The sequence below is a fragment of the Spermophilus citellus genome (genome assembly GCF_964194105.1).
Source record: "Spermophilus citellus genome assembly, chromosome: 5".
NCBI lineage: Eukaryota > Metazoa > Chordata > Mammalia > Rodentia > Sciuridae > Spermophilus > Spermophilus citellus.
In genome coordinates, this window is record NC_138186.1 from 79,697,707 (window position 1) to 79,713,411 (window position 15,705).

Sequence of the window (15,705 nt, forward strand, 5' to 3'; positions counted from 1 at the left end):
TTTACAGTTTGCATAGTGTGGTTCTAACTCATCAGGAGCAAAAAGGAGTGTCATTATAGACACTATTTTTTTAAAATTTGTACTATCAAAAGGATCTTTCAAACACAAGTGAAAATGTTAAATTTGTGAGTGTGTGTGCGCACGCGCATCTCTGTGTTACAATTTTGATAGAGTTGGAGATTTTAACTGATTAAATTTGACAATGAACTGAGATTCATTGATTCAGTATTTATTAGGCATGTGAATTTAGGCAGGTTTGTTAGCCTTTATAAACTCAACTTTCTTTTTTTCATTTTAACAGAAGAAATAATAGCCCCTAACTCCCAGGATAGTAGAGAGATTCAGTGAGAAGATCCATATGCAATCCTTAGACTAAGCATAGTAACTTAGCACTCAACACTGCCAACTATTATGATTATTATCTCTTTGTTCTATTTTTAGCAGAATAGTGCTTTTCAATAGTGTGGGTAAGATCTTAATTATTGACATGATACATAATCACAAAACAAATCTAATTTCAAAATAGTAGTTTTCCAAAACATTATAGAAGACAAAAAAAATTTTCAATTTACCTAAAACCTAGGAAGTTTGCAGGTTTGTGGTCATCTAAAAAAAATTATTTAGTTAGATTAACTGGATTTCTGCTTAGTTTTAGTTTCCTTTTCTTTCAGAAATTTATTATTTCATGTATTTTATGATATTTAAGTTCTGCTTACTTCATTCTTCACACTTCTGCATTTTTTCTTAAGTCTAAATTTGGGAGTATCATTTTTCTCTATTGACATAGAAATAGTCTTTAACAATTCTGCTATAGAATGTAAATCATTTATCTGAAATATTACTATTCATAAGACTTGACCTTTACTCAACTGCAAGCAGATGTGTCCAAGACAAAGGAGTAACAGCTTATTTGAAAAGTTCAAATTTTGAATTCTGCATAGCAAGAAAAATAAAAGTATTTGATTTTATAATTACTGATAATTTTACATTTGATAAATAAATATTTCAATGAATATTATTTAGTTATAAATTGCTTTTCAATTCATTATCACCCCAATTATCTCTAATTCAAATTTAATGATTCCCAAAATGATATCTGATAAAAACTAAAATTAACTACAATCAAATAAAACAAAAATCAAGAACTGGTTTAATTGACTCAGTACAAAGCATTTTTTTAATTTAAATTATCAGAATTTGAATATCCTAAAACATATCATGAAATTTTAGAAAAAGATATGAAAGACTTAGCATTACTTTTAAATGCCATTTACAAATCTCATAATACCCCTACCTAAATAAAATATGTATAACTTTATCATAGAATATAAAACAGAAATCGACTATAGATGGTTGGCACCAACTCCAAACTATTCCTTTTGTTGTCATTGCAGTACAATATCACAATAACATTAAGAACCAAATAACCAGTAATTTACTGGTCTAAAGGATGATACTCTCACTTCCAGACAAAATTTGAGGGAAAACTAAGATTGAATATCTCATTACCTGAGTTTTAGTGCCATTTTCCTCTAGTTACCATATAATATAATATTCTGCTCCTCAGGGGAATGAAGAGTTCCTTTAGTAGAGAAGCTAAAAAATTATTTTCTTGAACTATGATCTATAGTCCAAAAGACCCATCAAACTCTCATATCCCAATATGTATTTTTAACACAGTCTTATTTAGACATTTTAGGTTACTAACTATTCTGCATAGCTCTGTTTGGACACAGTGAGATACTCTTTATAGGAAGTAAAGGTGTTGGGAACAAGTAGAGATTCTGGAGAATCAATAACTTTGTCTTTGTATTTGTTTTTCCAAATTTCTGAGAGGTATTCAGCAGGTAGTTTGGGAGGTATGGGGTAGGTACAGTGACACAAAAGTGCTCCTATTTCTCTCTTGCATTCTCCATTGAAAATGAAGATCCATTCTTGTTAATTTGGGGATTTTCAATAAAGATTATTTTTAGGAAGTGTTTCATTTTTACTATATTCTCATAAAATAGCTTCTATCCAAATAAGCAACTCTAATTTGGTTCTACTTTCATTTCTCTCTTTTTTTCCTATTTCATATAAGTAATCTTTCTAAATTTATATCTTATATGTTTTCTCTTTAACATTTAAGAATAGTAGCCTTTTATTATGTATTGTAAAATAGTGTATTTCCTGGCTTCAAAAGTATATTATCAATGTGTACCATCTAGTCCACATTTAGGATAGTTTATGTGGATCAAATATGGTCAATATATTACTAGTCTTTTAAAAAACTGAATTGCTTTCTTATTTTCTGAAGCTCATAACCTTGTATAAATAGCAAAATGTACAAAGTACATTTTTCATGACAGAAGATTTTAGTGTACAGTGATAAATGCTTTTTGAGTGTCATAAGTTAGTCACTCTTTTCAAAGTCACTGTTTTCACATTTCTTTTTCAAGGAAATGTGTATTCCTCTTTCTTTTCTATAACACAATATGTTTTAAAATTCAAGGTCCAAAATACACTGTAACTTTTATAAGCAAAAACATATATTTTAGACTTTCATCCTGAGTATGCTAACATAGAGCTGGCAATTCAATTTATCTCAGAAATTATCCATTCTTTGGGGCCATTTTATCACTATTAGTATGTGCTTTCCTCTCGCTCCTTCTTGTTGGTGTTGTGCCTTGGCATCTCTACCCAAGGGCAAAGCTACACAAAACTGTGAGTGCTCTCTTATATTTAGTTTCAGATTAATAAACAGTAATGAGGGTAGTTTTCTAAGAATACAACAACCAGAAACTGTGAGAACTGCTATTCAAACTCAGATGGTCCAACTCAATATTAAATATAATTTTATACTATCACCACCAATGAAAGTTTTGTATTCTTAAGTGTCTAGAGCTGTTTTCCTATATTCCCTATGTGTGTTTCAGAAAATAATGATTCAGAAAGAAAACACAGTATCCAATAAAATATTCTTATTGTATTTGAAAATATGAGTGACGGGTATGTGTAACTCTCAAGTCCAAGACAACTGGACAAGGTGACAGTAGTTCACATAGCAAAGGTTCCATCTTTTTGAAAGTCTGCACTGGAATTTATGGAGGCTTAAATGGACTGAGTTCCTCTATCATCATCTTTAAAAATTAATTCTGTAACATATGTCTACCCATACCTGTAATGGGCATAAAAAATACAAAACAAAAGGAACATTAAATAAAAATATCCAAGTAACTATCATAGAGATAAATATATCAGGGATTATTAAGTTCTTTGAAAACATTTTATGAAAATTTCCTATGCAATCTCCATTTCTCCCTGTTTGCTGTTATTCTAAGTTTGAAGTTGATTTTTCCCTTGTCATTCTTTTATTAAAATATTTCTTAGTTGTCAACTGACCTTTATTTTATTTAGTTATATGCGGTGCTGAGAATTGAACCCAGTGCCTCACACATGCTAGGCGAGCGCTTTACCACTGAGCAACAACTCCAGCCCCTCCCTTGTCATTCTTTATAGATATTCCAACTATGTATATTATTATTTATTTATTTACTTGGTTAGTTCTTTTTAGCTATACGTAACAGTAGAGTGTATTTTGACATACATACATGGAGTATAACATTCTAATTAAGATCTCATTCTTGTGTTTGTACATGATGTTATCTTTACATAATGCTTTCCTTATGCATAACTTGACACTTTGAGAAATGGAATAATACTGTATTTTTCTTCTAGTTGTTTAATTAATTAAACATTATTTTTCTGAGATTAGGATCTCCAGTTGTTCATACTGCACTTCATATCACTTTCTAATATACTATACATTACTCAATCTCCTACTTGTATACATTTGGGTGCTTTCATTTCTTGAAATTCAAAACAAAGCATTATGAATATTTTTAATATCTCCTTGTAAAAATTATAAAATGTTCTCAATTATACACCTTGCAATCCTTTAGCAAAGTTTTGGGAGTGTTCATTTAGGACTTTGATACATAAGATTTCCAAAGTAATTGTGCTACTATATCCTCTCATCAGTAGTAGATAAGTATTTTTGTTGCTCTAATATTTAAAGAAAATAATTGACATTATCAAACTTTCTAAGTTTGACAAATTATGAGGTTTATATACTATCTATTTGTGATTTGACTTAACATGTTCCAAGATCATTATTCAACAGCTTTTCATATACTTGCTATATATCAATGTTTTATCTGTTATGAATGTCTGCTATTTTTTACCCTTTTTATTTGTTAAAATTGTTGAAAATATCTTTTCACATTTGTCTCACTTTCACTTTGAAGACAAATTCTTATTACTTTGTGATTATATTGCTTTTTTATATTTTGTTTTTCTTAAACAAATAAAGAATGTCAAGTTACTTGTTGGGCTTGACAGGGTATAAAGTATATCCTCCTGTCTCTGAAGGGCTCCAGAATTTCCTGAATTTATTTCACTTCATTGTGAAGTTTGGAATCAATATATATTTTTTCAATAGCTAAAAGAGAGGAATTCAAATGTTCTCCACACAAAGAAATGATGGATGCTGAGGAAATGAAAATGCTAATTATCGTGATTTAACCACTGCACATTGTGTGTGTGTATATACATATATACATGTAATGATCATAAAATGCACAAATACACACACACACACACACACACACACACACACACATATGTAAATATAAGTTTTAATTTAAGATATTTTGATTGAACCCAGAGACTCTTACAAGCACCCACTACCACTGAGCTACACAACCCCAGCCTATTATAACCTTTGTATATTTCAGGTAACTTTTTGATATATAGACTCAATTTGATTGCTACAATCATGTTCATTAGCATAGCATGTTTCACAATTAGCTTTTCTCTTTGTGATCTGAGCAAATTCCATCTGCACTGTACAGTATCATTCACTATGGCATCCTTAGGGTTCATGAGAACTCTAGAACTTATTCATCTTGCATTACTGACACTTTCTACTTTTTTAAAAAACAAATTTCTCCTTTTCCCCACTCCTAGTAGTCAATATTCTACTCTCGGTCTCTGAATGTGACTTTTTTTTAGATTCTACATGTGAGATCATACAGAATCTTTCTTTTTCCATTTGGATTATTCCCTTGGTATCATGTATACTTGGTAGGAACATAAATTAGTACAGCCTTTAGGGAAAAATTATGATGATTCCTTGCTAAATACCTTTAAAGAATAGTTTATTCTCTAAGCCTGACATAGTTGTGCCCACTTGTAATCCCAGCAACTGAGAAGGATGAAGCAGAAGGACTCAAGTTCAAGGCAGGTCTCAGCATTTTAGTGAGACCCTCAGCAACTTAGCCAGATCCTGTTTCAAAATAAAAATAAGAAAGGACTGGAGATACATTTTAGTTGTAAAGTGTCCCTGGGTTCAATTCCCATCGTGGGCCTGTGCGCGCCCGCACGCGCCCGCGCGCGCGCGGGCGCGCACACACACACACACACACACACACACACACACACATTTGTTCTCAATTTCCCAGCCATCACTGTATTTTTTCTTCATTAAGTCTTTAAAGTTTGCTTTAGTTCCCAGCACTCAACTACTTTGCAAAAGTCACTAATTTAAGTACTACTATTTGCAAGAATAGTAGCTTTTCTGTAGGACGACTTTTCAGCCACTACAGGACTTTATAAGGCATTGAAGTTGAGGAGGAGTCATAACTCCAGACTTTCAAGTTTTTCTGTTTCTTTCCTTCCAATTTTCTCTTTTTTTTTTTTTTAAAGAGAGAGTGAGAGAGGAGAGAGAGAGAGAATTTTTAATATTTATTTTTAGTTCTCGGCGGACACAACATCTTTGTTGGTATGTGGTGCTGAGGATCGAACCCGGGCCGCACTCATGCCAGGCGAGCACGCTATCGCTTGAGCCACATCCCCAGCCCCCTTCCAATTTTCTCTATCTTTGGTTCTTTTCTACTGTCTTTCAACATTCTGACTTATTTGGGAATTTCTTATGTTTGTCTGGCTTTATATGTCAACATTTATAATTTTAACATTTAGAGAATTTCTTAACAGATAGGAAGAAACAAATTAAGATTATTTTAATAAATCAATAGATGGCTGGGTGTAAGATATCTCTTATCTCTAGCCTGACTTTCCTCTTGTTAAAACAGATGTTTTTATCAACCTGTATCGAATTTCTAAAAAAGACGCTGCAAAGAAATATTCAGCTAATTAATTGACACAAGTCAATACAGTGCCCAATTTCCTCTTTCTAGAAACTTAACTGTTGAAATCACAATTACAGTAATTGTATTTGGTTAAATGAAAATCAGAACTCAAAATCAGACAGATACACGTGTACTTAGGAGAGCTATCTGATAGACTATTTTAAATTAGAACTAAAATCTATTCACTTAATTCTCCCAATAGCTTATCTCTTAATTTGCTGAACAACAAGAAAGTAAAGAAATATAACCAGCTTGAAAAGCTCTTAACATTGTTTGTCAAGGAATAACACAGGCTTTTCCAACTCTAGCATGTACATGATTCCTACAAAATATTTGCATGAATATACAATTTTCCCCTTACATTATGATTCATTGTCTTTCACAATTTCTCTGGTAAAAAAAATCAAAACAAGATATAATTCCTTTCAACCTACAGAGATTGTAATTCTTTTATAAAAATTTTGCTATATGTATTAATAAAATAACAAACTATTTTCAAGGTAACAAGGTAACAATTTTAAAAATTTTGGTTGAATTCTCAGTTATTTTATAATATTGTTGTTACTTCAGAATCAGCAAAACACCCTGTTATAAGATGAATACTTGATAAATAAGAATAATTAATAAATATGAAGGAATATTTATGTAAATATTTTCCACAGGAAAATATCCAAATTCCCTTTTTCACAATAATTTGCTAATTTTCTCAGAATACACATTAATTAATTTTTTAGAGAGAGAGAGAAAAAGAATGTTTTTAATATTTATTTTTTAGTTTTCGATGGACACAATATCTTTATTTTATTTTTTTGTGGTGCTGAGGATTGAACCCAGTGCCCCCCGCCTGCATGCCAGTCGAGCACGCTACAACTTGAGCCGCATCCCCAGCCCACATTAATTAATTTTATAAAAATATTAAACAATACTGTATACTTAATTCAGGTTTAAATTTGGTAGCAACAATATTTTCACAGAAATTAATTTTCCAGTATGATTGCTTTTTGTAAAAGTTTTTATTCAATAAAAACCTCAATCTTTATTATTGAAGCATACTAGTGAGAGTTAATTGGCCTTGAGATCTTTTCTAATATCTTTCTTATGATTCATTCTGGACCTATGTATCCAATAGCCAGGTCGTTGGTTTATCTCTCAGATCAAACATGTTTCTAAATAAAAAGAAAACATTTAAGACACTATTTTCCTCCAACAATTCAGTTGCCATTACTAGCCCCTCTTTTGTTGTCTTCTTTTTTTCTAAATCATTTGAGATAAAGCTGTAAATATAATGCTACTCCTAAATGTATAAGATGGTCTTCCTAAAGGTAAGGATATTCTCCTATATAGAGTGTTATATTACAAAATTAAAATTCACACAATAATAATATCTAATCAATAAACCTTAGTTTCTGCAATTGTCTAAATAATGTTATTTGTATTAAAACAAAATACTGAATCAAATATTGAGTTCAATTTCATGAATATTATCCTTTCTTCTTTAATCATTGCTCAGTCTTTATCTTCATGTCTTTGCTACTTTAAGCAGTATAGATCAGTCATTTTTAGTACGTCCCTTAATTTGGATTTTTAAATTTTCCTTATAGGTAGATTCAGATCACATTTTTCCAGGAATATCACAGAAATTGTGCTGTTCTTTTTGTATTTCATCAGGTAACCCACAATTTCTACTTGACCCATTGCTAGTGAGATTACTTTTGATCACTCAATAAATGTGGATCCTATCAGTCTCCTGCATTGAAAAATAATGAACATTTTTTTCTTTTGAATAAATGATTATATTTGGAAGTAACACTTTCATGATAGGTGTTAAACCCAAGTTCCTGGTGTCCTCTGCTGTTTTTTTTTTTTTGTTTTTGTTTTTGTTTTTTTTTTGAGAGAGAGAGAGAGAGAGAGAGAGAGAGAAAATTTTTTAATATTTATTTTTTAGCTTTCGGTGGACACAACATCTTTATTTTTATGTGGTGCTGAGGATTGAACGCAGCGCCCTGCGCATGCCAGGCCAGTGCACGTTAGCGCTTCAGCCACATCCCCAGCCCCTCTGCTGGTTCTTACATAACTGAAGCATGATCCTGATGCTTGTCAAATAAGGGTTTGCTGTCTATCATTTCATCTAATTATCAGATCTGTGCCTTAAGGATCAGAGTCCTCGTTTCTCCTATTTTGATATTTTTTGCTAATAATAGTAGTACACATATGCAAGTTCTTTTTTACTCTTTGATTTATAATCAATGGCTATGATAATCGTTACATATTTTCTTACTTAGCCCCTCAGATTTGACTGGTAGGAAGCACTATTAAACTGACTTTTTGAGCAAATCGTTTGTCTATTAATTTCTGAGTAAATAATTTAATAAAATAGTTTATTTATAACATTTTATGTTTATTTATAAGATTATAGATTTTTATGTATAGCATGTATATAATCACAGATATGTATGTTTGTACCTATGTATTTATGATATGCATATGTGTGGGCATGTTTTGTATAATTATTAACATGTTTTTATATTGTGGCCCAATAAAATATTTCAGACTCATTATTAAATATTCTTAGACATATCCCTGAATAAACTATTTATCTAAGGAGCCCTTATCCCTTTTAGTCTAAAATAATATTTCAAAACCAAGATTAGTATGCATATTGCCTTTTGTCTCTAAGAAATATATACAGACAGAGATGTGCATGTGACTATGATTTGTTTGTATGTGTTTATTTCACAAAAACACATCTCTATGTACTGCCTTCACAACAGGCAAAACTTCTGAGAAATGTGCTAGGCAATTGTCGTGGAAGCATCACAGAGTGAACTTACACAAACAAAAATGGCTACAACATCACTAGGTAATATAACCTTATGGAATAGCTATCACATATACAGCCTGTCATTCTTAGTGCATTAATGTGCTATATCTATATACATTTTAAAGCATGAGTCAATATTGATGACTCTAGTACAAGTGCAGTTAACACAATACAATCTGTGCTTCCACTTTTCTGTATTTATGTCTCTTCCACAGATGTTAAAAAACCTGCTTCTATTAGCTGCAATATATTTCTTTTTTTGCTAAATTCTAGAAAATGTTTTTAAAAATCATTTCAGAACTACAGAAACATCTGTGGCACCCAAGTGGGTGTGGAAATGAACAAGACATCCTGATGCTGCTCTTGGAAACTGAATATTTTATTTGAACCAGGTCACACTTGGCATGGACTTCTTCCTCCAGTCAGTGAGGAGCACATCAGTGATATGCAAGCATAAGTGTTCCTGGAGACAGAGTACATATAGAGCTGATTGATGACTCTGGTTCAAGCACCCTCCACAGATTTGACCGTCTAGAAATCTAAGATGCTTATCTTCCTCTCTTATTTCCTCTTCCTTTCTCCCTCAATAGTGAGCAGCAAATATTAATAAAGAGAAAAAAAGTAGCAACAGAAATTACTAAAAATAAGATACGTGTATTATTGTATTATGAAGCAAATGAGGGGATCTAATATAAATGCAAATAAAGAATCTAATAGAGAGGAGAGTTATAGAGAAAAAATAAAAAATAATAATATCTAAAAGTAAGAAATTGATGGAAAAATCAGTACACAAATTTTAATATAGAATAACAAGAAAAACAGATTAATCAATAAAATACTGTATCTTCATAAAACATGGAGAAATAAATGAATATAAAAGAAGTCATAAAAGATTAGATGTTCATAGTTAATTTATTTTAATAAAGTATGAAAGCAATTCAGTGCAGAAGGATGCTCTATCCAACAAATATTTGTAGAACAATTCAAAATCCATATCGAAAAATGAATGTTATCGATAAATTCTGAACATACTTCTCACATTACATGAAAATTAAATCAAAATGTCTTATAGACATAAATGTGAGACCTATAAAATCAACAAAAACTTCAGCAAGAAATCTTTGTTAAAATGAGTTAGGCAAAATTTATCAGCTATTACATCAAAGTACAATCAACAAAAGAGCAAATTGATAAATTTGATCTTCTTAAAATTGAACACTTTATGTCCCCAGAAAACCCTATTCATATAAGGAGACTTTCAGCCACTCGCCCACACACACCCCAGTCACTTACCCACACAGGACCCCAGGTTGCTGCTTTCATGCAGGACCCCCAGCCAACACTCCTGTAGACCCACATCAACTGGCATGGACCTCCATCTTGGGATACTACAACTGCTGCCATAGTCCCCTCCATGTGATAGCCTGCACCTGGGGATATAGGACAGGGTTTGGAGACAGCTGCCCACCACAGAAGTACATACCATTGAGCTGCATCTGCGAACACACCTCCCAACACCACTGCCTGGCCTTCCCCTATACCCTGAAATCTGCCACCTCCAACTTGGGACACCTTTGTCACCATCTTGGGTTATCCTTGCTACCGCCATCGCCATCTTCATTGGGGCAACTTCCAGCTGGGGACACCAGCTGGGGCCTAAAAGCAATATCAAGGTAATTATAGTCCCCCAATTTCCCCCTCTCCCCCCATAGCCACTAACATAGTGCTAGTAGCTACGTGGCTGGTAAGTAGCTCATAAAGCCTAGTCCTGACCTGCCCAATACAAAACAGCTCTCCACAACAGGTGACCAGCTCCCAGAGCACAGCCAACAAGACCTCCAGAGAGAAAGGTTCCTGACTGGGAAGTAGAAAGAGAGGGGGTGAGTGAGATACACTTTATAGGTTAAAGTAGAGACTAGAAATTGTGAGGTCTACAGGCGATATAAGGAGATAAGACCAGGAGCCCACAACACACTAGTGAGCCCCAAATGAGATGCTTGATGTAGAGTCTTACAATGGGGACCAGGAAATGCTATACCCCACCTCTAGGAGTTCCACCTCCAAGACCAACCCTCCCACTCTAATAACCTTCACTATACTGGGGGTAAAGATACCAGCAAACAACAGACAACCCCATCTACTGGATGAGAAGGGAAGCAGGTAAGGTATTAAACTCCAGCAGAAACAATCCTTTAATTTTCCTTCAAGATTTTTTTTTTAATTTATTTTTCTTTTTTTTTTTCTCTCTCTCTCTCATGCCACACTCACATCCCCAAAATTTGTGCATCTAAGTACTTTTCAGTCATTAGGCTACTGAGAACTGAGATGTCTGAATACTGTATTACAATTGTGTTGTATATTCTTTATTTTTACATTTATTTCTTTTTCTTTATTTGTTTCTTTGGTCTTTGTACTCTATTGTCTTCCCACTTACTACTTATCTCTCCAAAAGTCTCTTTCTCTCCTTTCTCTTGCTACAGACCAATTTCTTTTGATTCCTCTTTCACACTGCATAAGCTCGAATAACTCTATATCCTCACCTACTATCTCCTTAACATCCCATCCTACACCCCTCACCCCAATCTCTCTTTGTCCACCATTATAAACCATAGACTCTTTTGCAAGCCTACTGTTTATATTGTTATAATAATTGAACTTACCATTTCTGTATATTGTGACAAAACCATAAATGTCTTAATAGGGGCTATTTGGTTTAAGGCTATATATTGTTTGTACTGGGATCTGTTAAATTGACCTCCCACTTAAAAGAGAGGTATTGGAACCCTGCAGGAACACTATAAGTCTATAGGGTAAAAACTGTAACAACTTCATATTCACACTGCTAGAAGGGAAGACACATGAACAACATGAAAAAACAAGGGAAGAAAGTGCCCCAAACAAATCAAGATATTACATTATTAGAATCCATGGCCAGCACAACAGAAGAAATCACAGAGAAGGAGTTCAGGCTGTACCTAATTAAAATGTTCTGTGAGTTAGAGGATGATATAAAAGAGCAAACACAGGCAGCAAAAAACATTTCAATAAACAATTACATAAGCAAATACAGGAAGCAAAGATTGCTTCAATAAGGAGATAAAGATGCTGGAAAAAAAAACAGAAATCCTTGAAATGAAGGAAACAATAAACCAAATTAAAAACTTAATAGAAAGCATCACCAAAAGATTAAATCATGTGGTAAACAGAACCTCAGACAATGAAGACGGAATATATAATCTTGAAAATAAAGCAAAATGATAAGAAACCATGAGGAGAACATTCAAGAATTAAGAGATAACATTCAAGAATTAAGAGATAACATAAAAAGAACAAATTTAAGAATTATTGGGATAGAGGAAGGAATAATGTTCTAAACCAAAGGATTGAACACTCTATTCAATGAAATAATATCAGAAAAATTCCAAACCTGAAGAATAAATTGGAAAATCAAATACAAGAGGCTTATGGGACACCAAATGTACAAAATCACAACAGATTTACACCAAGGCATTATAATAAAAATGCCTTGCATACAGAATAAGCAGAGAATTTTAAAAGCCACAGGAGAATGGAACCAGATTATATATAGGGAAAACAATTAGAATCTCTTCAATTTTCTTAATCCAGACTCTCAAACCTAGAAGATCCTGGAATAACATATATAAATCTCTGAAAGAAAATGGATGCCAACCAAGAATCCTATATCCAGCAAAACTAAGCTTCAGATCTGATGAAGAAATAAAAACCTGCCATGATACATAAAAGTTAAAAGAATTTACAACAAGAAAGTTTGTACTACAGAACATCCCCAGAAAAATATTCTATGAGGAGGAAATGAAAAACAATAATGAAAATCAGCAAAGGGAGGTACTATATTAAAGGAAAAGCTAATTAAAGGAGAAACCAAGTCAAGCTAAAAACCAAAAACAAATAAAAGTGACTGGGAATATAAACCATGTCTCAATAATAACCCCTAATGTTAATGCCTATATTAATCAATCAAAAAACATAGACTGGCATATTGGATTTTTAAAAAAGACCCAACAATATACTGCCTACTGGAGCAACTCATCTCATAGGAAAATATATCCACAGACTGAAGGTGAAAGGTTGAGAAAAAAACCATATCATTCTGACTGGAGTTAGATGATATCTTAGAATAGTTTTGATTTGTATTTCTCTAATTGCTAGAGATGATGAACATTTTTTTCATATATTTGTTGATTGATTGTATTTCCTCTTCTGAGAAGTGTCTCTTCAGGTCCTTGGCCCATTTATTGATTGGGTTATTTATTTATTTATTTATTTTTGGTGCTTAGCTGTTTGAGTTTTTTTTTTTTTTAAAGAGTGAGAGAGGGAAAAGAGAGAGAGAGAGAGAGAGAGAGAGAGAGAGAGAGAGAGAGAGAGAATTTTTAATATTTATTTTTTTTAGTTCTCGGCGGACACAACATCTTTCTTGGTATGTGGTGCTGAGGATCGAACCCGGGCCGCACGCATGCCAGGCGAGTGCGCTACCCCTTGAGCCACATCCCCAGCCCTGAGTTTTTTATATACCCTAGAGATTAGTCCTCTATCTGATAGTGAGGGGTAAAAATTTTCTCCCAAGATTTAGGCTTTCTATTCACCTCACAGATTGTTTCTTTTGCTGATAAGAAACTTTTGAGTTTGAGTCCATCCAATTTATTGATCCTTGATTTTAATGCTTACATCACAAGAATCTTATTAAGTAAGTTGGTGGCCTAATCCCACATGATGGAGATAAGGGCCTACTTTTTTTTATTAGATGCAGAGTCTCTGGTTTAATTATAGATAGGGCAGAGGGTTGGGTGGGGAAGGGACCGGGCAGGGAGTTAGCAATGATGGTGGAATGTGCTGGACATCATTACCCAAAGTACATGTTTGAAGACATGAATCGGTATGTATATTTTATATACAAACAAATATAAAACATTGTGCTCTATATGTGTAAGAGGAATTGTAATGCATTCTGCTATCATGTACTTAAAAAATAAAATCAATTTAAAAAAATACCACTCACATAAACTGCGGAAACAAGCAGGGATTTACATCCTCATACTAAATAAAGTAGATTTCAAGGCAAAGTTACTCAAAATGGATAAAGAGAGTCATACTGCTTAAGAGAAGCATACATACATCAACACAACATAACAATTATAAATATATTCCACAAACAATGGAGCATCTACATTCATCAAACTTTTCTCAAATTCAAGCTTTGAATAGACCATAACACAATAAAACTGGGTAACTGTAACACACCTCTTTCACCACTTTGTAGATCTTCAAACAAAAGCTAACTAAATAAACTATAGAACTCAATAATTCAATCAATAATTTAGACTTAATCAACATATATAGATTATTTCATCCTTCAACAAGTGAATACAGTTTCTTCTCAGCAGCATATGGATATTTCTCTAAAATAGATCACATATTATGCCACAAACCAATTCTTAGCAAATATAAAAAAAGAAATATTATCCTATTAATGCATTCCCTCTAAAAAAGATAGGGATGCCTATTTCACCACTTCTATTTAACATAGTCCTTGAAACTCTAGCCAGAGCAATTAGACAGACAAAAAAAATAATATAAATAGCAAAAGAAGAACTCAAACTATCGCTATTTGCCAAAGACATGTTTCCATTCTTAGAGGACCAGAAAATTTCTACCAAACAAATTTTAGAACTAATAAATGAATTCATCAGAGTAGCAGGATATAAAATCAATTCCCATAAATCAAATGTATTTCTGTACATCAGTGACAAATCCACTGAAAGAGAAATTAGGAAAACTACACCATTCACAATAGCTTCAAAAATAAAAATAAAATACTTGAGAATCAACTTAAGAAAGAGGTGAATGACCTCTGCAATTAAAATTACAGAACACTAAAGAAATAAGTTTAAAAAGATTAGAAGATGGAAAAATCTCCCCTGTTCTTGGATAGGCAGAATTAATATTTTCAAAATGATCATACTACCAAAAGCACTACCCAGATTTCATGCAGTTCCAATCAAAATTCCAATGACATTCCACATAGAAATAGAAAAAAATCATAAAATTTATTTGGAAAATAAGAGACTTAGAATAGTCAAAGCAATCCTTACCAAGAAGAGTGTAGCCAGTAGCATCACAATACCAGACTGTAAAATACCAGACTGTATAGAGTAATAGTAACAATAACAACATGGTCTTGGTACCAAAATAGACTTGTAGACCAATGGTACACGATAGAGGACACAGAGACAAATCCACATAAATAAATTGGAGAAAACAGAGCCTCTTCAACAAATGGTGCTGGGAAATCTGGAAACCCATAAGCAGCAAAATTAAATTAAGCCCCTATCTCTCACCATACACAAAAAAGCTCAACTCAAAGTGGCTCAAGGACCTATGAATTAGACTAGAGACCCTGTGCCTAATGGAAGAAGAAGAAGGTACAAATCTTGATCATGTCAGATTAGGCCCCAACTTCTTTAACAAGACTCATAGCACCAGAAATAAATTCAGAAATTAATAAATGGGATGAATTCAAACTGAAAAGCTTCTTCTCAGCAAAATAAATAATCAATAACATGAATAGAAAGCCTACAAAATGGGAGCAAATTTTTACCACATGCACATCAGAGAGTGTGCTAATCTCTAGGATATATAAAGAACTCAAAAAACTTA